The sequence below is a fragment of the Apis florea genome, unplaced genomic scaffold, assembly GCF_048593485.1.
Source record: "Apis florea isolate Af1SG1 unplaced genomic scaffold, ASM4859348v1 contig_3766_pilon, whole genome shotgun sequence".
NCBI lineage: Eukaryota > Metazoa > Arthropoda > Insecta > Hymenoptera > Apidae > Apis > Apis florea.
The window spans coordinates 195,059-219,734 of record NW_028256843.1 but is presented as its reverse complement, the minus strand read 5'-3'; the positions used below and the strand labels follow the sequence as shown (position 1 = coordinate 219,734).

Below are 24,676 nucleotides of genomic sequence, written 5' to 3'. Positions count from 1 at the left end.
TTCTTAAATTGTTGATATTACTACTTGTTCAACATACAAATTTCATATTTCTACGAATTGAACGTTGAAATTACGATATCGAAATGATTGAACAAGTAAATAAATAGATACAAAATAATAAAAATTTTTCCATTCTTTTTGATTACAATAATTAAAAACACCTTTAAGCTTTAAATCAAAAAAAAAAAAAAAAAAAAAAAAAAAGATCCATTTGACAAAAGAAAATCTAAAAGAAAGAAAATTCACCACACCTTTGAGCCATTCAAACTTAACTCTCTCATTCATAAATTATCGATTCTCCCTATCGGTTTCCCCGAAGACTTGTCCAAGAACCATCCCCCCACGTACATTCCTGCGGACACGAGCGGAGGAGAAGTTTCACACCTCGTTCCTGGAAACTTGTTAGGGATCAAACTCTTCCCCGGGCGTGAATACGTGTGCGAGTTCCAGAAGTGTTGGTCCCCGGAAGGATTGGCCTATTGTTTTGCGCCCGTGGCCTGGCCCAGTTGGCGAGCTGGTGGTAAATTAACAATTAAACTGTAACAGGATTTTCACTCGTCTATCCACCGGAAATGCAATACCTGTCGCCTCTTCGCCGTCCTTAGGAGCGTGGATAATTAAAACGCAACTCTGTATGACCGACGTGCGACTCTCCCCCTCCAGCCCCGTGGTTTCCCGTTGCCCTCGCTTCTTCTCTCCACCCCTCACCCCTCCCTGTCCCTATCCCTCTTTCTCTCGACCTGTATCCGCGAGAACGGCTCCCTGTCTGGAAATTGGAATCCCGTAATTTATGGTGCTCGTCGAGGAGAGGACAGTTGGATTAATGTCCAAGTGTATCGCGACCAAGCGGCCTCGCGTATCGTTATCTAGGGAAATCGGGGCTCTCCGCGGAAGCCGAGCATTTGTCGATGCACGCGCGGTATCGGGCGGAGTGAAAATCGGAATGAAAATTTGATGGGACAAACTTCAGGGGACAAGTAGGAAATTTATGACCACGTCGAGACGATTTTGGGTCGGATGCAACGACGAATTGCGATTCTGTCGATGAATCGGTGGAATCGGTACGTACAGATCTTGGAAAGTTTAATTCTGATTTCTGAAGTTTAAACGGATGAATTTTTAGGACTGATATTTTGGAATTAAAATTTTGAAGCTTTTGAGATTGTTTTCGACGACTTTTAATTGGAAAAAATTAAGGAATAATATAAAGGTGGATTTCTGAATCGCCGATTGATTTTTTTAACATTTAAAAATTAGTTTTGTATTTAGCATCGTTTGATATTACACATTTAAATAATTATTTGTTTATATCTACTCTATTTCTAATTCACTAATTTCGTACTTCCGCAGAATTTTTTAAAAAATTTCCGCAAAGATAATTTTTCGAAACATTTATTGAGATTGTCGAACTTATCGTTTGCCATCTCATTTGCAAGCAGATTGTGTAGCCCGTGATTACGTTACTGTTAATTCCGAGACCGATTTCGAAGACACGAACGGTTCGGTTCGTAACAGCTATCGGCTCTGTGGTAAGAACGTTAGCCACAAGCATTTACTGCGAAATGAGAATTTCCCGCCACCTTTGCACGCTAGATTCGTTTAAAGTTGTTGGTAAGCGCCATTCCCAAAATTGTACGATTTGAATATCTATTAACACGATGAATCATCGTATACGCACGGAACGAGAATTACCCCATTCTCGCCCTTCTTCGGTTGTTAATTCGAGCTGCATTCTTGGAAACTTGCATCGATTCGAGCTTAAAAGGAAACAGATGTTTGAAACGGCGTGCCGGCAATATTAATTTCATCCCCTGTTTCGCGAATTCGATTTTATCGTGTGCGAGGAAATTTGCATTTGTTACTATGCATTGCTCCGTTACCATTCCCTGGTTGCCATTGCCTAACTCTATTTTCGTTTCGGTGATTATTACCGTTTATAGGGAATACAAATTTCACGATTTTTATTTTTATTTTAAAATTTTTTTTTTTTTTTGCGCGAAAGATTTTAAGAGAATTGAAAAATTGGGTTTAATAATTGTCGAAGGGGCTTTCTTTTATTATGGCTTTAATTTGAATCGTTTAAGTGAAACAGATCGATGATAAGAACAACATTTTATTCTTCTTTAAATTTTTAATGCAAAAGATTTTAGGATAATGAAAAAATTATATTTATATGAGGGAAAGGATTATAAAGTTTAATGATTCTTTATAATATAGTTTTAATCTTAATAATTTGAATCGTTTTTATACACTACGGTATTCTTCATCGTTTAAGTAAAATAGATCAACGATAGGAACGACAATTAGAAATCGATCGATATAAATCATGCAAAGGAATAGAAAGATTATTCTCCAAAATTCAATATCTCAATTCGAATGTTAAAATATCATTTTGTGCATCAAATTTTGTTTTTATAAAATTTCATAATTTTCATAAATTAATTAAATCGAAGAATTATTAATCGAAACCATGATCATCTCAAAGAGTTCACGAATCCTTCGCACATCTTAGAACACGCTGTAAACGTGCAAGTGATAATTGCGCTTCCAGAGACGCATTCATTTTAGTGGTCATTCTCAAGGTATCAAGCGCTTCATGGTAACTGTTTCCGATCCCATTCAGGGGACCATTAGCCAAAGGTATTTACCCTCGTTCCAAGAGAATCGTGGTCCCTATCACGTACGAAGGGTTAATGGAGGGCAGGATGAACGAAACGACGAGCACGTTAGCTCGAAATCGTGTTTCTCTTTATTTATGGCACAGCGGAGGATTTCTATGACGAGGAAGCAACATTTTCACGATATTGGCTTCCCTCTGTTTCCTGGCTTTATGGCGGGGGATAAAGCTCCATAAAAAGGCAACTTGTTCCCGGAGACGTTCGGACAATTTGCTTGATTCGAATGTTTATTAAAATTGGACGAATCGCACCCCGGAGGGTGAGTTTGAGTTTGAGGGTGGTATTGCTTTACCATTTTGTGGCCCATCTGTCGCTTCGATCTCAATGTTATTCGCATTGACGAACAGCTGTTCTCGCGTGAGAAGAAATATTGCTAAGTTCAAAAATTATATTTGTGCAAGAAAAGAGCTATATTTTTGTTATTAATAATACGTCTTATGAATTTTTTTTTGTACCTTTGTATAGATTATTGTAACATTGCTCATGCAAGTTAAAAATTTTTATGAACACAATTGCAGGAATAGAATTGAAATAAAAATTTCACTCGTGAGATATCACAAACGACGCATATACTTTGCATCGAATATTTTATATCTATTCACGTATTTTATGCATTTTCTAGATATAAAATATTTTTTAAATTCATAAATTTTCGCAATCTTTCCCGTTACGCATTAATTTTTGACGCCATAATCACGGTGTGCGCGTGTTATTAGCTACGATATCGATAAAATCTAGCAACACCATATTGGAATGTTACAATAGGAAATTTTCGAGAATTTTGTACATTTGACAAAATATTCTTGTGGCGTACGCGGATATTTCGTGAACACAGCTGTTTTTAAGATTATTTGCAACATCAAACATGGCGCAGCTGGCTCCTGGCGTAATTAGGGCCCCTCGTTATGCGGCTGTACAAGCATTATGATACGTCCTCACGAAAAAAAATGCATCACGTAATCTGGAATTCATGTACCGCATAATAATAATGTTTAACATTTAATCTAATTAAGGATTTGCTTTGACGGTGTGCATCTCGGTTTTCAATTAAAATAAATCTGATTTTCAAAAATCATGATCAAATTTGGATCCCTTATCATTTGTATACTTATTCATATAAGATTCGCAAATTCTTTTTCAAAATGAGATTTCCTAAAACGTAAATATCATGGATGGAAGATTGTAGATAAGAAGAAAATTTGTTCGATTGACGATTAAATATAATAAAAATAATTAATTCAATCGCATCATCATTAATTCTTTAAGGATCAAAGATCATTTTAAGAGATAGAGAAAAAAATTCCTTTTTATTCACGATGGAAACGCATCTTTCTTAGATTTTTTCCTAATAACAAAGATTCTATTATATTATTTAGTTATTAACCGAATGCTATCACATTTAAGCAACATCGAGCGTATCACAATTACTCCAATGAACAAAAACCACAGGACGCGAATAATTTAATTAAAAAAGCAAAATTCCAGTGGAATTGCGTTGAGCATTAATATTAAAGATACGAGCAATGAGTCAAACGTTTCGAAGCGGCGCGGAATAAAACATGAGGCTTGTGTCCTTTGATCGACATAAAGGGTCTCAATTTATTTGCGTAGAAACGGGTGGACCGTGTTGCAATCGAACGAATTCCAAGGCAAACCAACTGCTGCTGCCAGCTCCCTCGAGGATTAAGGCCCCCCCTACCCCCTTTCGAACCTAAATCAATTCCCGTTTGACAAATCTTCAGCCGATGCCGGACGACAGCGGATATTTCATTGGTGGTACAATTTCTCTGTTCGCCGGTGCTGCCATTGTACTTGCACCTTAGCACTGACCATGCGAATTTGCTGCCCCCTGGGGGTCGAGCCCGGTCACGTCTGTAATTTACGTGTATCAGCAAAGCCCGAAAGCCAAAGTAATTGAGGTGTTCTCTGCCCCGGAACAAAGGTCGTCGATGCAACGTTGATTTTCGATTCACCGCCATGCCCTCTTGCCATCATTTTGTTGCGACCCGATGGACAACCTTCCATTTTTGTTTTCGAGTGGAACTTTCAATAGGCGTAAGGATTCGGTGAATTCTAGTTTTATTTCTATGAAGTATGTCACATATTGAGAATTTATTTCAATTTTTTTCTTGATGTTGTGTCTAACAAATTCTAGTAAAGTGAAATTTCTTTTAAATTTCATAATATCATTTAAATAAATATTATTATATAATAGTTGTATATAATTTCCAGTTGCAATAATATCTGTTTAATTTAATATTTGTATAGGTTGTAATGTAGAAAATATGGCGTAAGATAGATGATATAAAATATTGCATTACAACCGAATATTGTTTAATTATTCAAAGGATTAATTACCTGGATATAGAATAATTTACGTTTAAGCTACGGTTTACGTAAAACTTATTGAGTAATATTTATTTGAAATATTTCTATTTCACGAAACACGTCTCTAATAATCGGAAAATTATATTATTTCTCGTTACAGCATTTTCCACTTTGCCGTTGGATTGTTCACATGAATAATTCTTTTTGCGATCGTTTCATTTTATGCAATTGGCAGATGTTACTGATTAATTCAATTTTTTATAGAAATTGTATTTGATAGATTATTTTTTTTTTGCCGTTTCTACTTTTGATTAAAAAATTGAAAATATCTCGAAATTTAAAGCAGACAAGTTTAAATTGTTCAATTTTGTTATTAATCAATTTCGAAAAATAAAAATAAAGTTACTGATTGGAAATTGAGATAAAAATTAAATTGATAGCTATCTAATTAAGTGTTGTCTTGTTTATAAGATTTTATACACGATTTGTATAAAGGAAAAGATAATTAATTATTTATTATTTTTTGCGTTAATAACAAAATTACAATTATTTATTCTTTTAGAGATAAAAAATTAACTTTGTAAACGCAATACATATAATTCTAAGAATTAAGAATTTTATAAAATTATTGAAATTATCGAAAATAATATATCAAATTATTGAAAATACTGATTTCAATATCAATACAATGTTTCAATATAAATGCAAAATTTTAAATTATTAATTTTCAAATTATTAATAAAATAAAACACAGTCAGTAAATGAATAATATTTAAAAAAATAATTTTGCAGCGATAATAGTAACACGCTTTTGAAAATGTACCCAACAAAATCAAAAAAATATTAAAAGTGTTTTCAAAAACAGAGCATAATATTCGACTCTTTTCGATGATGGATTCGACGCATATGAAATATCGTTTCATCAAATAAATGTAGCATTTAAATAAATTAAAAATATTTAAATAAAAAAAAATCAATTCTAAAATGAAAATTAAAATAAATGTTTGTTATTTGTCATTTCGCTGATTTATTATCGGTTAATAAAACGTTGTGCGAAAAAATCCTTTATGTCAAAATTCCGTACACTCTTCGATTAATAAAACAAATTTGAAATAAGCACATTGCCAGCATCCTATTGTCCCAAATACTTTTTATCTAAGAAAAGAAAAAAAAGAAAGGAGGAAACCAATAATAGGGAACGAATTGAACCAACCGCAATGTTCCGGCCATCTTTTTTCCCAGACGATAAATTCCCCGTTGCTTGCCGGCACCGTGAATAGCTCTACCCTTCGACGATTTCGTGCCATTTTCCTCATAGAAATTTATCGTTGAAATAATGTGAAAATAGTGAGATATTCGAAGGCACAGCTTATAAAAGATAGCGGCATAGGAGAAGGTATGACGGTCCGATTCTGATTCGAAAACGGATCGTCTAGATTGGCACGGATCACGGAATGGAATGAAAGTTGATTCGAAAAAGGGAAAGTGATTCGAGAAAATATCGTGAAACGTATTGCTTCCAAAGCTATGTTCCGTAATGGAATTCTCTCCCTCGAGTTAAAAGCTTAAATTCGATTCCGTGACTTTCCTCACCCGCGATTTGTCGCTACTTCCTCTAGTCGACGCGAATCGAATAAATTGGATAAAATATTTATCGTGACGGAGGAACGTGTAATCTTTCATGAATATTGCTGTTCCATTCCAACACTTGGAATATCTTTTTTGATTTCGTAAGTGTTGAAATATATTTTAAAAAATGAATGATATGGTTTTTCACGGTCTGAAGATCATTTTTTTTTTAAAAGACACTTTTTAATGCATTAGCAATGAAATAAGATATAAAATTTTGTCGTCGAAACCCATTCGGGAAATAAAGAAAACCGTATTTTTTTGAAATTTTTTGTTTTATTTCGATATATCTATTTGTTGCCAAGATAAAAGAAAAAAAAAAGAAAGTTTAAAGATTTAAAGTACCTGCAACATTTAACATAGTGAAAAAATTATGTACCGTGAGCTAGTGACATCTTTTCTTGGAAATAGGTACTACGCTCTTCTCGAGTGAGAGATCCGAGGAAGCAACAAGGACAGCAATAGTAAATGATTAAAAATTATCCTTTCCTTCACACGATCATATCTCAGGAACCGAAAATCGTATCGAGATAAATCAAAAAGCATTTTAAAGGGGAAATTTCCACGCTTCTAATGATTTTTCACTTATTGATTTAAAGTTATTAACTTCATAGTTATAATGGTTTAAAGTTTTCCTAATTTTAATAGAATATAATAGAGTTTTAAAAAATTAAATTACATGATAGATACGTTTATTTTTGGAAAGATATTGCTTATATTGCTGATTTTGGTATAATGTTGGGTCCTGTATGAGAAAAAATCGCGAACAATATCGACTAAAAACAATTCTATACTTTCAAGCTTATACACACAGTTTACTTTAGATTCCTACAAAATTGAAGAGATCCGAATTAATGTATATAATTCCTAATTGAATTGTTTCTCATCTCGAGAGTAAACCAATCTATCTACTAATTTCCACCGGTAGATAAATCAATCGATAAACATTCCTAAACATCTCCGCCACACTGTGTAACCACCAATCATCTAAAACTTTTTAATAAATACTAATTGAAACGTTCAAGATTTCTCGCAACCTTGATATATCCCCTTGTTCCAGAGTGTCATCGTGAATGCAATAAAGGCAGCTGGCACTCTCAACCTCGACCCTAGAAACTTCGATTTTAACCAAGTGTTCCGAACATAAAGTTGCTTGACGGTGAATGTAATCTAGAAGCAAGCATTCGAGACAGTGCGAGATTACGCGGAAATTCCACTCGCGTGTTGGAGATTGGTCAACTTCGTTGACCAAAGTTCCTTCACTAGGGCTAGAACGGTGACGAAAGATCCAACCAACTGTTTCCACGCCGCGAACATTTCCCTTCCTCACCTGTATCTGTTATCGACTCTAAACGGTGTATGTACGTATGGCACGCGCCGTTTCCACCTTCGAATTATGCTTGAAAATGGAAACGGTTCACCTCCAATTGGATTCGCTCATCCGCGCGAAGAGAAACCCCCTCGGTCTGGTTAAGGCGAGCTCCTCGTTGGAAGAATACGAGCTTAAGGCGGAGCTTTCATTTATATACCTGTGATCGCGCTGATGAGATTGGTCAATAGAGGCGAGACATATACGAGGAAACTATTGGAGGGGTCTCGTGTCTTTTCAGCTCTATCGGATTCGGATAAACCGTGGAACGTGCCTGGTTGCACGAGCTCGAAATAATAGGGGCGAGATAATTCGGCGGGTTGCGCGTCTCGCATACGTTTCATGGGGTGAAACTTTATCCGTGAAATTCCAACTGATGAGTGCGGAATGAATTTACGTGTTTTTTTTTTCTTTTTCCTCCCCTCTTAATTGCGAGTTGGTCAGAAAAAAGTGATTTTAACCAATTTTCGAAGAGGCTCGTAGAGATTGTTATTAGAAATCAAGTTCTGATCTTGTTTTATGGAAATAAGATTTATTTTATTATTTTTTTACTTTCTTAGATAAGATGGTTATAGAATTAATTGTTTTATTAAAATGTATGGTTCATCATTTTAAAATACTAAAAAATATTGAATGTAATATTTCATATGCAATAGAAATTACAAAATATTGAGGCAATCTTTAAAACTATTGATACATTAATTCCAAATTAATATTTATTATCTGTTTGATCAAATAACTCTGCTATATTTTACCATGTTACGTTACATACATCACAAGAGATTGGATTCATTATTTAATCATGCACAAATTTTCCTTTCCCACAATATTTATTATTATTTCGTGTGCACAAATTAACAATATTTCGATAACGATTTCGTATTTAAAATTAACAATTTTTTGATCCAAAAAGGAAGAATCGAAATATTCGTTAACGATATTTCACGATTTATTTATTTACACCTTAATTCCTCTCTAGGAAAAACTTGTAATCCCCATCCATCCCACAACCGTATCCCACCAATATAATCATCCGCTCCTAATTAATTTCCCAGAGTACAGATTACCGAGGAATCATCTCGTATTACAACTACTGCGGTCAATCGGTACCAGCTAACCTATCATCCCGACCGGCTTCCACCCGCTCTCTTCCAAGAATAACCCGTTGCAATCTACCGCAAATCTGCTAGTTTAATTACACCAACACATGATCCACAAATCCTGCGATTAATCCTGCGAACCGCATCAATGCTCACGGCTAGAATTCGCTCGTGGCAACTTTTAATCTCGCGTATTATTACCGCCGTCGAATAAAGGATCCGAAATTTCCGCGGGCAGAGATGGAAAACGAAAGACCAAGAGGAAGGGACCGAAAGAGAGAGAGAGAGAGAGAGAGAGAGAGAGAGAGAGAGAGAGAGAGAGAAAGGGGAAGGATGGTTGAAGCCCCTGTTGTTCTCTGGCCATCGAGGCGAGAGGGGATTACGCGAGCGTTCCGCTCGCGATTCGAAAGGCTCTCGTCCGTTCCGCGACGAAACGATCGCCGGAAGTTCGGGAAAGTTGGCGAGAGGAAGCCGTGGGGGAGAGGGGGCTTAGAAGGGTGGAGGCTTAAGGATGTACGCTGTGTTCCATTGCGGCGAGGCGCCGGCTTTCCTTTTCCTCCGTTCTTCGATGCGAGCGTATTAAAACGAAGTTTCGAGACGGAGGAGGCCGCCGACTAATAGAGGAGTAAGTCAAGCCCCGGAAGTTACACACGAGCGACGGTAACGGGCTATTTAGCTCTTCCTCCGCTCGTTTAACTTTCCTCCTTTCTCGTTTGCCTTTGCTCCGCTCCTCTCCCTCCCCCCTTTCTCTTTTTCTTCTTCTTCTTCTTTTTGCGCTCTTTCTATTTGTCTTTCCTCTTCAAGAGAGAAGAGGTCTTTTTTTTTTTTTTCTTTTCACTTTGTTTTGTCTCGGAGCTTCTTGTCTCCTCGCAAGCCCTCCTCTTCCTTTCCCTCCGAGCTTTCTACGTTTACCAAGCTCGTCTTGTCGTCGTTGGTGTTTGTCGTTGGGTATTCTTAGACCTTCCTTGCGTGTTTTACGTTCACACGGTTTGCACTCTCTCCCTTGCCTTGGTTTGGTAAATGCTTCTTGTTTGACTTGGGCGGCTGATGCGAGGGGAAGGATGAGTTGATCGGATTGTGTTTTATTAGGCGGTAAATGCAATTGGTTACGTTGCGTCACGTTGTGTTCATACAGAAATAAGCGTGAAGCTTAATCTCCTCGGTTACGGTTTGTATCGTGTACGTGTGTTACGATTATTTTATTTAATATACGTGCCAGAGTGATATAACGTAATAAAAAGTTAAATGTATATAGTATAATATATGATATAATAAAGATGAAAAGTTAATAATAAAAGTTTAACTTTTGAAATATGATATAATAACGAGAAAAAATTCGTCCCGTACTGTAAAATCCGGTAATGAACCGTAACGCTGAAGGGTTTAAATAATTTATGAAAGTTAACGATGGTTAATTTTATCGAAGTTTTAATTTCGGATGTTAATGATTTAAAGTATACGATTTTTCCACTGTTGATTGTAATATCTATGCTGGGAGAATCTTTATTAAAATATTAAGTAAATTAATTAAATGATTGATATCTTTAATCGTCTATTAGATACTAGATTTACCTAGTATTTTTTCAATATATTAAATATTTTTTCGACGAAAGGATTTCTTTTTTAAAATTAAAATCATAATTTTTAATTTCGATTCTAAGAAACGAAAAGTATTATTAATATCAACGTATTAAAAGTGCATTATTAAATACACTTATCACTGTATACTGTTGACAATTTTATTTTTCAAGAAAAATCAATTACCGACAAATATATCGATAGCTTCAAAAAGAACGAATTTAAAAGCGGAAAATCATTAAATATCGCGTGAGTGAAAGCGATAGTCCCTTTTCTTAACCGTTCTTTTCCAGGATAAAGCGCGTGACAAAGGACGCGATCATCTCAAAAGCTCCAGCTCTGCGTTACGAAGAGTGACGCTACTTTGTCAACGATTTTCAAGTTTTATAAACAAAGAGATATAATACTATTTTTTATCGATCGCGAAAGTATTAAGCTTCGAGCTTGGCAACCTCGCGTCAGACTCTTCTTTTCACCTTTATCTCATCCACTTTTTGCCCGTTTTTTTTTTCCTCTCTCCTTTTCCTTTCCCTTCTTGTTCTTTTTTCGCCTCTCTCTCCCCCTCCCTCAAACTTCGCGGTTTCCGACGAATCTCCTCCTCCTTTCCTCCCCTCGCCATTTTTTCCTCGCGTCGATTTCGCTTGAACTTTTTCTTCGCGCAACTCGTCACGACTTTGATCGATGCTGGACGCTATTCAATCCTGAGTAATTTTCTTAACGCAAGTTTAGCGTATCCTGTCCCTCCTTGAAAGCATTTGCACTTTTAAAACGTGTCTTCACGAATCATTTTTCTATTATTATTAATCGAGATACGAGAAAGTTTGAAAGTTAGGCGAGGATTGAGTTTCGAAAGCGATTCGTTTTATAATTATGCCGGATAACGAAAGTTTTTTTTTTTTTTTTTTTTTATGGAGAACAAAAACTTAATATTAATATTTCTCTCGGTTAAATACCAAATGTTTTCCCTGCTTGTTTATTTCATAGTTTTATACGTGGTGCATTTGTGAGTCAAAAAATTTTATTCATTACAATAATATATAATGTCAAATAAGACTCTTTCTGACTGTTTCAATTTTATGAATTTCATTGTGAACAATGGATGTTTCTCCAATAAAGTATTTTTTTCATCATATTTAAAATATTATTGGAAATAAATGGAAAATAAATGAAATATTGTGTTTGGACGCTATAAATGACTAATAATAAAGATGAAAAAAATGAAAAAAATTCATTGATAGTATAAAATTCATATTGAAATTTAATCACTTATCGACATCTCCATTTTTCATTGATCATATACAAATTAAGCATCTTTCTGACTAAATTAGTTCTTATTATATCTCGAAAAAAATTACCATTGGCGAGAAAAATATCATCTAATTTTTGCCAAGTAGATGCCTTGCTTGTTTATAATTTGCTGCTTTTTGAGTAGAGAGACAGTCGAAATCGGACAAATGAAAGATCTCTGAGGTAGAACGCTCGTTGGGTGTCTGTTTAAAAATTTCCTCTCAAAGTCGCTTCTCACGAACCCGATCAAAGAGTAATGAACAGGAGCGAAGAAGGGGGATGAAAGGGTCATTAATTAGGTAACCCAAGCTTTGAAGAAGATCTGACACGAGAGCATTATCCGTAGGTGAAATTCTTGATGAACTGAAGGCCACTCTTGAAAATATTGAATCACTTTTCAATCTTCTAGTGTGATCTCCAAATAAAAAAATCTTTGACAATAATAATGATTGGCGCGAGGATTAACTTTGTGAAAGAATTTAACATAAAAAGATTTATTAGAAAATTGTTTGTGAAATTGAACGATAAAAATAAGATGACGCGTTTCCAAAATTGATAGATAAAAGAAACTGCAAATATCATAGTAATTTACATCTTGTAAGTTAAAATAATAGATATCATTGTGAAAATGAAATAATGCAAATAATGAAGAGTATTTCTTCGCAAATATTATGGCATCGTATCAAAAGTGAAAATTATTTCTGAACTGCAATATCTATTTATAAAAAAAATACGTTCTTCTCAAATACGTTTCTTTTTTCAGTTATCGTATCAGCATTACATAAGTAACATCGTTTCAATCGAAAACATAATTTTCAAATGTGTTCATTTTTATTTAGATGCATCTAAATCGAAACCACGTTGAGCAGAATTATACCGTTACTTTGAAAATACATTTCATCCCAACATCCCATTTTCGCAACGAAAGGCAATTCCAGAATGGAATAAAACGTCGCGTCGTTTCGTGCGCCACAGAATACCCCATTTTCGAGTTCCGGACGAAAGAGTGCGCAGTCGAAAGAGTTTATTGCCACGCAATTTTTAAAATTTTTACCTCGCCTGTATTTTCATGCATGCACCTATGATTCCGTTTGTGAGACACCCTATGGACACACGATCGCGTGGCATTTCGACGAAACGGCAAAAACTGGTCGAACAACCATCGAGTGAAATTTAATTGCACGATTCGCGTGTATGCACATTGTAATAATGCATCCACCGAGGAATATTGCATCATTATTGCCACGTATTATTAACGAATTCATGTCGCGCGTAACGCTTCCTTTTTTTTTCTTTTTTTTTTTTCGAATAAAATTGTCAATGCGTTATTATTTCTCTTCTGTTCGTTTTCAGATTGATATTGAAAATATTTTAAAAGAGATGCTACTACATTTTATATTTTATATGATATCTACATTTTATATTTTATTTTATTTTTTAAAATACGTATATATGAAGCTTAATACTTGATTTTTCATCAATAGTTTTTGTATTAATATTATATCCTTCGTTTTTTGAAATCTATTCTAAAAAAAAATTGAATTTCCTTGTCTGAAATTTAATGTCCCGTGATAATGTTTCAAAAAAGGAACTGGATACATGTTTCAAGAAGCGTCAGTAGAAAGAATAAAAGAATTCACTTTTGAATTTCTTATAGATAAATACGAAACTAAGAAAAATTAAAACTTGATTATGTAACGTTGAAATATATCCAAATTAATTTACGTTTCTTCATTGCTATCATCATTTTTACATTAGAACAATGCCATTCGAAAAATCGAAGATCATAAGGATTGAGACAAGAAAAATAAAAGTCTTTTCTCTCTGAATATTTCTCTTCGACAATTCGAAGACACGAAATATGCAATTTTTCATTGTAAGCACGCTAGCCTGACCTACAGGATATATTCTCGATTTCCCTTGTTGCAAAGGGACGCTTGTCCCCGGAAATCCTGAAGGAACCAGAACCTCGACTTCCTTCGAGGCACGGATAAAAGAGGAAGAGAGATTTTCTCGTTGAAAATCGTTCGAGAGCCATTCAAGGTTTCAACGATGGAGTCGGTCGTTTCTGTAGTCGTTATGTATTTGATATAAGCGCTATTTGTCGTACGCAAATTTGATCCTGAGATGGACTGGTATCCTTCAAACACATCGGGATTGCAATTTTAGGAACACGCTGTTTGTCATCGTGTACATTGTTCGAATATTTCTCTCCGTAAGAAGAAATATTCTATTTATTCAAAAACAGTTTTCTATGTTATGACTACAACTAAAAAGTTGTAGTTTCGTGTGTTGTACGTATTAAATTTCTTTTCTTTTCTGATATGTGTAACAATAATGAAAATAAAGAATATTGAAATTTTATCCTTTTAGGATTTTGTCAAAGATTAAATTACATTCTGAGGTAAAACTGAAAAATGAAATTCAATGGGAATATTAATATCGTGATTAAATAAAGAATAAAATATTTTAGAAGAAAATCCAAAACAATTTTGGAGAATTTGTAAAGTATTACTATCGTGATCATTAGTGTGACGTAACATAAGGAAAAAGATATCTATGATAAACGATGCAACCAGATACTCCATCAAACTTTCATGTACTCTCACGTGATCATCATTCACAATTTACAAAATTTCATGTGTACGAGCCATTACACGATAATTCCAGAAAGAAATAATTGCTTAATAATTATTTCATTAAATACCAATTTAATTAAGTTCCACATTAACGAAAAAGCTTTGCATTACTTGTTTCATTGAATGCAGTTGATAATTATACGATATAATATTTAATTTTTCGAAAACATCCTGAATATAATCTCACCAAATCAAAAATATATAAAAGCTACGTTGAAAATTATAATATAAACTCCTAACGAGGGTAAATCCAAAAGAGGGTAAATTTTCATACAAAAGCAATTTGAAAGTGAAAATTTTCAATATAAAATTTTGGAAGAGTAACTTGTATCACTTTGTATACAGAATGTTTAACATATTCGTAAAATATATTTGGAGAATCGATTCTAAAAGATTCGAAACAAACATAAAGATTTCGATTAAAGCTTATTTGTAACCAATTCAATTTTACTTTCGATGCAACGATGAACTCTCAACGTCTTGCTTCGTCTACTGCAAACTGGAAAATGCTTACAAATTAACAAATAAACTTCAATCGAAATTTTCTAATACCATTTTTGTTTTGATCTCTAAAATCAATAATTTAATCCCACGAATAAATCAACACCCTGAACAAACTCTGATCCCTGCCCAAGCCACGACTTAATCAAAAATGACAGTTTAACGATTTATTTCCACAATCCAACTACATACAGGCGAGAAGATATGATGAAAATTGATCAAACGCTTCAGGCTAACCAAAACCAAGATACCCGACATGCGGTGTTACTCGAGGAGGTTAAATAAGAGAGGGTGGTTGCAGAGAGGGAAAATAGTAGCTGCCTGTTTCCTCTGCTTCTTCTCCTTCTTCTCCCGGCTGAAAGATAAACGCGCAGACAGACGAATAGTTGCCCGAGGGTAGGGGGATGAAGTTAGCACGCGTCTGGCATACGGTCCCGAGCTGTTAAAACCTGCCAGAGAGTAGACACCAAATGCTATTCTGCACACGGCTTTCACGGTCCTGCCCACGTATATATATTCGATGTCCGTAAGGAATAGAAACAAAAATCGAAAACTGCGGCAAACCCGAAAAAGTTGAATGCTCGTTTAACGGATTACTGAATCATTGATAAAAGGGTGGCCAACTGTTTGAGGGACTATGTTTTCCGCGTATTCGCAAATGGAACGGGATTGTGAAAGTAAAATATTAAACTCTCGTTGTACGTTTCGATGAGGGGATATTTTTTTTTTTTCTCGTCGCTTTTATGGGATATGTATGTTGATTGAATTTGTATTAGGGATAATAAGAAAATTGGAAGATGGCTGTTTAGGGGAATATGGTTATGAGATAATGATGTTTCACGGAAAGTTTTAAATTTTAAGTACTTTTAATGGAAAATGGAGTTTGCAACTGTAATCATGTATCGCTCACTTGACTCCCTTTTAAGTGCTTAACCCTTTGCCGCTCTATGTCGATGCGGACTTGATATTTTATTTAACGTCCATATGTTGCAAAAGATACGTCAGAAGATTTGATCATTTAAGCGTTCAATAAGAAGAATATTTAATTGTTGTAAATTTTAATTTTCATTAATATGAAAAAGAAAGTTTTTGTATTATAGTAAAAATTTTTTGTATATGTTTTTTTTTATATATTTGTTTAATCGAAAAGATTTCAATTTAAAAATTTTAATCCGAGAAAATTAATATTATCGGTATCCATGATTATTTGATAGACGAAATTAAATTGATGATTTGCTAAAGTAAATTCTTATAATTTCGATTAAGATTCGGACCGTAAAACGATTATTTTATTTAGATACGCGAGATGAAACGCGCTTAAAAATAAAAAATAACGAAGCAATCTTAATTACAAATCCAATTCCACTCAAAGCCATAAACATTATATAAACGGATCGTTTCTATCGCGAGGATCGTGATATCCCATCAAGATTCCGATTGGAAATTCTTTTAAGAAACTTTTAAAAGTAACTTTTCGTGTTATATAACACCATTTGATTATAACTTTTTAATTGAACGCGCAATTATTCGAATAGTTTAACAGTTGAATGGTTTCAACGATTTTTAACAATATATCACACACAATATATAATATATTTCCAGCAGACGATTTAAAACTACTCTTTCTCTTTCTCTATCTCTCTTTCTTAAAATAATTTTATAAAATATAATACATTTTTACTAATATAAAAATTAAGAATTCCATATTTGTGATGCAACATTGAAAATCCTATAATATTTGTGAATTTGTTTAAATTTTGCATAATTCTACATACACATTATATCATATTTATACTATTAGTAACAACATTACTACAATGAAGTAAAGACATCTACACGAGATAAAAAGCAAATAAGAAAAACCTATTTAAAACCACATACCTATTAAACAGTTTCTGGAATAAAAGAAATATTATTCAAAAGTTCTTTTTCATGCTACATTAATCCTAAACGAAAGGAGGATCAAATCGAGGAAGCAACATCATTCCGTTTCCTCGGTTCAACGTTCGACTTTTCTACGTATTCACGCAGCGTATTATGCTCCTGAAGCCTTCATTAAATCACTTTTTTCTTTTTTTTCCCCTCCGTGGAGAATCTCCCCTGCAATTTCCGCGCGAGTCGCCTCTCGCATCTACTTTCACGATCAAAGTGCAATATTCACACAGGCGAAAAGAAACCTAATCGGCAGGAAATCGTTCGGTAACCGACCACGCACGTACGGTTGAATCGGATGCGCACACATTGCATGGAAAAATCGAACGCTTATTTCAGTCTCGTCTCGATCTTCGTCTTCCCCCTCTCGGATCTCTAATTATTAGCCACGATGCTCTGGCTACCGACCCTCGTTAAGTCCCGAACCTTGCTGATTATTGTGCACGTCTCAGACGACGATAATTACCGTGTGCTTCTTTTATTTTTCTTTGCCCGTAAGATGTTGAGGATCGAGGTTTTGATCGATAAATCATGACACGCAACCCGACGAAACCCTGCATCCAAATAAAGAATCGATTATCGTGTGCACAAATATTTTTTTTTTCGATTCGAGTAAAGTTGTGGATTGAATAATTCGAAGACACGAATATTTAAATGTATATTTAAATATTTAATTATATATGCAAAATATATATCACGCTGTCAGTGAAGGATTTCTTTTTCAATCTTGAATCATGGATCTATTGATAATAGAATTTGATGGTTATTAAAATAAAATTTGTAATAGAATTCACAAGTTTACTTTGCAAAGAAATATATAAAACATTTCCAATGTTTAATTTCATGGCAAAATTCTTTCTGAAACGAGTCATATGAAAATTGAGTACTGCTGATAGATAAAATCTTTTTTTAATCTTTAAAACAAATGAAAAGGACAAACATTGCCACTTCGTGAAATAAAAATTGTTTTCCACTGAATATATCGTCACTTTTTTCTGTGAAATATCACATTCTATTTCACCCTTCTATTTTTATTCGTTCCTCCTGAATTTTGGTACAGGTTTCAACACTCAAACAATTTCCCAATTCTTCCTTTTCATTTTGGACAATGCCACGCTTCGTTTCCAAACGACACGTCGAATGGTATCGATGTTTGAAAATCACTTGTTCAAAAAAGGGAGGACAGTTACGCTTTTGGCAACTTTGGCCCCTTCGGTGTTACACTGCGCGGAATCCAGAGCATTCTTGTGTCCTGAATTTGTCGTCACCAATTCAACGACTTTCAATTCTATTACGTGCAAGGGATAAAGTCGGATCGTTGCAAACTACTTTCGTTTAAAAGAACCTTTAATGATTTTTCTCGAATATTTTTCTCGTTGAACTGATACAATTATTTTACATACCGCATAATCAATTTTTCTTTCTTTCAATTAATGTCATTAAAATACTTTATTTTGAATCTTGGACTAGTTGAACTCTTTTTAGACTAGTTTAAATAAAAGATCTCATCTTTAAAATAAATATTTCTTTTGTGATCTTTTATTTAAAACGATTTGAATTTCAAAAATATATCCGAAAATATCTTGTTAGATAATAGAACAGAAATAATGTTTCATCACCCAAAATAATCAAAATAAAGTAATATAATTACAAAATTAAAAATTGACATACAATTGACAAACCATAGTTATCTTTGAAATTTGAAAACGATATGAACTTATTGCAATGATAAAGTTTGATATAGATTAGCGTTATTGCTCGTCATCACGAATAAAATTTCGGTTTGAGGAAGCCTTTAACAGTATCGAAGTGCTTTAAAGACTAGCCACTACTATTCTACTCAGAGCTCAGTCGTAAAAAGCAGAGAGACGAAAGGTTATAAAAGGACGAACGAGGTTTGATGGATTTCATCATCGAACTTTTTACTAGCCTATAAAAGGAAATCGGTACATCTTGCAAACAAGAATGAACGACACTCACGGAGCATCCAAGTGGAAATATCACGATTGATGAATAGTACTTTTCATTCGATCATTGAATCATCTTTGATCGATCGATATAAAACTATTTTAATCTTACTACGTTGGTATTTCGCGTTTATTCATTTATTTTTTATTTTTGGGCAAAGCACTGTTTTAATTTTATAATATTTATTCTTTAGAGAACTTGGAATTTATTGAATAATTATATTTTTGAATATTTTCAGATATCATAATTATTCGATATTAATATCTCCTACAAGTTATTTTTAAAATCTTATATCAATTAACTTAGTTTCTATTAATATTAATACCACAGCTTCCATCCTGACTAAAAGATAAAGTATTTATCACAGATGTTCAAAATACATATCATACATTTCTACTTCTATATCAGAATTAATCTAATCTTTCTTTATCAGCAAACAGATATTTTACAAATTCCTTTTATCGTATTAAAAAATATACATTATGAATGAGATTAATTTGATATGAAAAACATGAAAATATATATGTGTTGAAATATTTCAGAAATTTATAAAATATTGAATGAAAAATTCGAAAATAGTGACAGTGATTATCATAAATAAAGAAGAAAGATTTCTTTTATGAATTTTAAGTTCAAAAATACATGGAATCTTTCGATTCTAACGAAGGCAACATTGTCTTCATACCTGCCAATTATGCGAGAATTTGCACGTGAATAGAGCATAGAAATTCTGACAATGATGAAGTTAGACAAACTATTGATTCAGAGATAGGGATCAAAATAACTTCATCGAAGGTCTCTATGTCCGCTCTACGTAACAACATTCTATAACTAACATTCAAACTTGCAGAAATTCATCTTATTGTTAGGAATAAACTTCATACAATTGTTTCATGGAACCGCTTCAAAATGATGTTGAATATCGCGGAGTAAGTGTTTCTCAAACTCGATCAAATACGCAATACAACAATTCTATTTCGTTGTTGTAATAATTATAAACGTTTGAACGTTTGAACACACCATAATACATATTTTTATTATATAATTTTCGAAGGAAATCCAAATTCTTAATTTTAACTTAATAAAAATCCTTTACAGTTTTTCTTAATAAAATAAATCTAGTTATATGATTCGAGAGATGGACCTAAATTGAATCCGTTTTCATTTCTACTTATACAAATGCCGTTCATACATTTATTAAAAAAAAAATTTCCTTCTCCAAAATTATCTCACTCCATCAACATCAGCCAATGGATTATTGAATCCAATCATGCCCCCTCCCTCCTCCAGCGTGAGAATCTCACGCTTCCCCGCATCGAATGACACGGTCTCGCTCTCGCGACCAAACTTCGCCCCCGAAGTTCGCCGCGAAAAGCGTAAGTTGAGCTCGCGTAATTTGGCGAACTTCACCACGCCAACTTTCATGCTCGCCTCCCCCTTTTCCCCCAAGAATCAAGGGAATCCTGAGACGCGAGGCAACTTAATTAAATTCGATAAAATGTCGGGGGCACGGGCGAGTCGGATGGACGGGTCGAGGCGAGCGCAGTCCGCTCGTAAAGCGTGAATTACGATACCCTGTAAAACGAGTCGACTTACGTGTCGATGGAGGGAAAAGGACACACGGCGTTGACACACGGGGGCTCGTTTTTACTTCCCTGGAGTTACGATTAATTTCTCTCCTTCTTTTTTCTCCTTCTCTCGGAGCAGCCACGTAGCACGTGCCGTTTTATGGCCCGTGCTTCTTCGATACACCACCGTGTCGATTGCGAAACCCTTGCGTCACGCGTATAAATATATATACTTGTATAAATATCGAGCGCCGGGAACCGCTCGAGACACGATGCGGGGGCGCGTTGAGCGCGCGCGCGCGTGTGTGTGTGTGTGTGTGTGTGTTCTCGCACACGTCGTAACTCATAAGGGAGATTAATGTCTCCGGCGCAACTGGAGAACTGTAAAGCTTCGCTACAGAACTGTTCTGTTCTGTACGAAAGCTGTTACTCGCGGAGGAAACTGGGATCGTGATGCGACTGTGGAACGTCGTAAAGAGTAGCTTTGAGTATTCAACCTGGCCTTTTGCCGTTCCTACGAGAAAAATTTGGCCTTTCTTTATTGATAGTTCTGCGTGAATAAAACGGCCTACCAATGGAATAACAACAGGATCTTTTTCCGTTATTGTATTCGTTTTTCTTTTCATTTCTGTTTTTTTCTTTGGTTTCTTTGTATTAACGAGGCAACGAAGATGGAGGCAATGTGCTGTTTGAAGCTTTGCACGCGCGAACCGAGCCAGTCGATTAAAGGAATATTGCGATTAACATTATTGATTATAGGAAGGAGGAATTTAATAAGAATAAATGAATAAGAATTGCTGTTTTAATCGATACGTTTTAATTAATGGTATGATAAGATTAGAAGAGAAACAAAATTTGTTGCTTTATAATTTATTAGATCTATTACAAGTGTAAATATATAGATCTATGCAAAGAAAATTGATATATTAATATCATTTTCTTAAAAATATCTTTCAGTTTTGTAATCACATTTTCCATTTCACAACAACGTTATTAACTAACGATAGAAAATTAAATGGAAATAATGTTATTATTAATCAAATCATTTACATTATTGATAATAAAGAGAAACTAATTAACTTCTGTGTGATATTATAATATATTATTTATTGAAGCATATGTAATTGGCTATCAAATAATTAAACAATTTTGTGTCAAATCATATATGGAAATGATTATAAATTCGTTAATAAAAATTTTATAGCATTATCCTCTCAACAATAGAATTTTTCATGTAATAAAATATAATATAAATTTGAGAAAAATCTAAACTTTGATAAAGCATTTTTTTGAAATTACAAAATGAAAAAGTTTCAAAATGTAATTATCTAGATGTATGTAAAAATACATCTCTAAAAATAACAAAATTTGATTAACATATCCTACTTTCTAATCTTTGAATCATTTTATATACAATTTATAAAATTTTAAAATATCTTTGAAATGGAATTATATATACATCACATAAATTATTATCAGCAAATGAAAAATATAATAATTCTAAATTCCATTTAAAATTAGTCGTATTATAAGATGAATCTCCCCTTTAAAAGCATAATTTACTTGGATATGAGTGGATTTCTCGGAATATTTCTGTGAAAAAATAATTTCTCATCTACCTCTTCTCTGCAACTGAAAGGAAACGAGAAAGTTGGTACTTTCGAGTCGAGATCTTAAAAGAATTTGCAATACAACTTAAGGTAAGATGGCTATACACTTGAAAGTATTGCCAAACTTTAAAGCAGTGATGGTAATTAGATACTAATTTTATTTCGAATCGATTGTAAAAGAGAAAAACACGCATCCTTGTAGTCACAGCTCATTCCTAAATCGGCTTTGCGTACTTAGTAAAGTAAATCGGAGATATACATAATCTCATTCTGAGATGGGGATCGTCAAAGGGAATCCATAAAATCGCGACAACTACGTAAGTATAGGGTGTCTCCGAATTGCATGAGATAGTTGGCTATCAGAAATTTAGAGATAATTAATTTAGAGATAATATAATCATCTAAGAGTTTCTAGAATTTCTCTTTGAAATAGAATTTTTAATCTTAACATTATATAATTATTATTGTTAAAGTAGATAATTATTAACCGTGCAGTATTACACTAGACTTTAATATACAAAGCAAAATTGTTTATTTTAACAAATTATGTATTTCATATCGAATCGAAAACACATCCTAATATTCATCAATAAATTTCATTATATATAAATCTCTATTAATGAATTAACTATACGCAAAATATCTTTAAAAATGCCTACTTCAGCATTATATAGAGCGGTATAAACAATATTATCACTATAGGAAAAAAAAAATAAAAGTAAAAAATAATCAGTAACTAGGAAAAACGATATGCAGCAGAAGGGTTAATAGAGCCGAGAGAGCAAGGTGGACGATTAAAAGCGGTTCCATAACAAATGAAACATTCACGATTGAAATTTACGGGGGTTGCTCGGGTAAGCTTGCAAGCACAGCTTTATTTACGCGAACCGGCTGCCTACTTTGCTCCACGGTAATTACTACGGCAATTACATCGCGATTTACAGTAATTACAAGTTTTACTGGTTGAGTGGAACCTGAACTGTGCCCGTCGTGGCACTCTATCCCGAGCGGGGGCACCTTTCGCCATAAAAAGCTCTCTCAAGCACCAGTAGAAACCATTAATCTACCTGCTACATTGTGCTCCACAATACATCTGGACTTAACGGAGGAATCGTCCCCTGTGCCAAGGGAATTTTTCTTCCAGCGACTGCCATTTTAATAGTTACCCCTTTTCCTTCCCTTCATTTCAAAAATGAAATGAATGAATGAATCCGTACAAAAGAGGATATTAAGAAACGAAATGAGAATTGTATGTTTTCTGATGTCGTGTGTATGTAATCTGTTTTATCCGTGTTTTCTTATGTGAAAAGGTTTATGATTGTTTGAAAATCGAATGGTACTTTATTTGAATCACGAAGTAACACGATTGTGTCTTCACATTTTAATATATAAAAAGATTAAGGATATACATTGCGTACATAAATATTGAAAATATTTTGATTTAAGTTATTAATCATTACGATTTCTTGATTTAAATTCTGTTGTGATGATTCTATGATGAATTATATTAGAAATGTAAAAATTAAATAGAAAACAAAAGATGGTTTTTAAATTTGACGATACTAACAATTAAAGTTCTAAGTAGATTATAAAGTTAAAATATCATTGAATGTAATTATATATAATAAATTTTTCATTGACTACATATTAGGAAAATTAATAATACGATTTAATTATACACAACGTTATATCTCATTCAACTTATTGCGAAATGATAATCTGTTATAAACAATATTAAAATGCTTTAACATAAATTCTCAATTCATTAGTCACTTATGGACAGAGATGATGTTTTCGAGGTATAACTGTGTTCGAATATTACAATAATTTTGATCGGTGAACGTCATGTAGCCACCCACATGCGTCACTGCCAGATATTTTCGACATCCACCGTCGCTTATTTGGTTTCATACGAACGCGTGCTCGACAAACCATGGCTTATTAGCATTAATAATTTGGCAACATTTAATAAACAATCAGCCAATCTAGTTTCATCTGTCGGTCGAGTCTAGTTAAAGGACTTGATCGATAGTAAACTGCATTGTAAAGCAATATTGTGAATAATTAATAGTGAATATTACATACCGTTCCCAAATATATTAAATTTTTAATTTTATCCCAATTATTTATTTATATTTAATTTTAATTAAAGAACATTTTTAGAAATGAATTTACTACTGAGAATATAATTTTTTAAGTAATTAAGTTTGTTTAATAAATCTTGCGTTATTTGAATTATTAAAATTATTATAGTGAAATAGAAATAAAAATTGCAAGAATATTTTTCAATAATAAAATAAATTTGTTTCAATTTTTTACAGAAATTATAGGAAATCTCAATTATTAAATCTTAATACAATTCAAACTTTTATTTTTTTTTATGAATACGACTAATAAATTAATGATTTATAACTCTAACAAATTACTTCAAAATATAATGAAAATACTAGATATTTATATTGATTTCGTATGAAACCAAATAATATATC

The 24,676-nt window shown here is 33.5% G+C and overlaps 1 protein-coding gene and 1 long non-coding RNA gene across 4 annotated transcripts in view; one reads left to right on the top strand and one right to left on the bottom strand.

The window, feature by feature from the left end:
- LOC100870541 (neural cell adhesion molecule 1) overlaps positions 1–24,676 on the top strand; it is a 314,994-nt gene that overhangs the window by 232,031 nt on the left and 58,287 nt on the right. The window lies entirely within an intron of this gene.
- The window catches only part of LOC147656454 (uncharacterized), a 94,155-nt gene that overhangs the window by 69,241 nt on the left and 238 nt on the right, over positions 1–24,676 (bottom strand). The window lies entirely within an intron of this gene.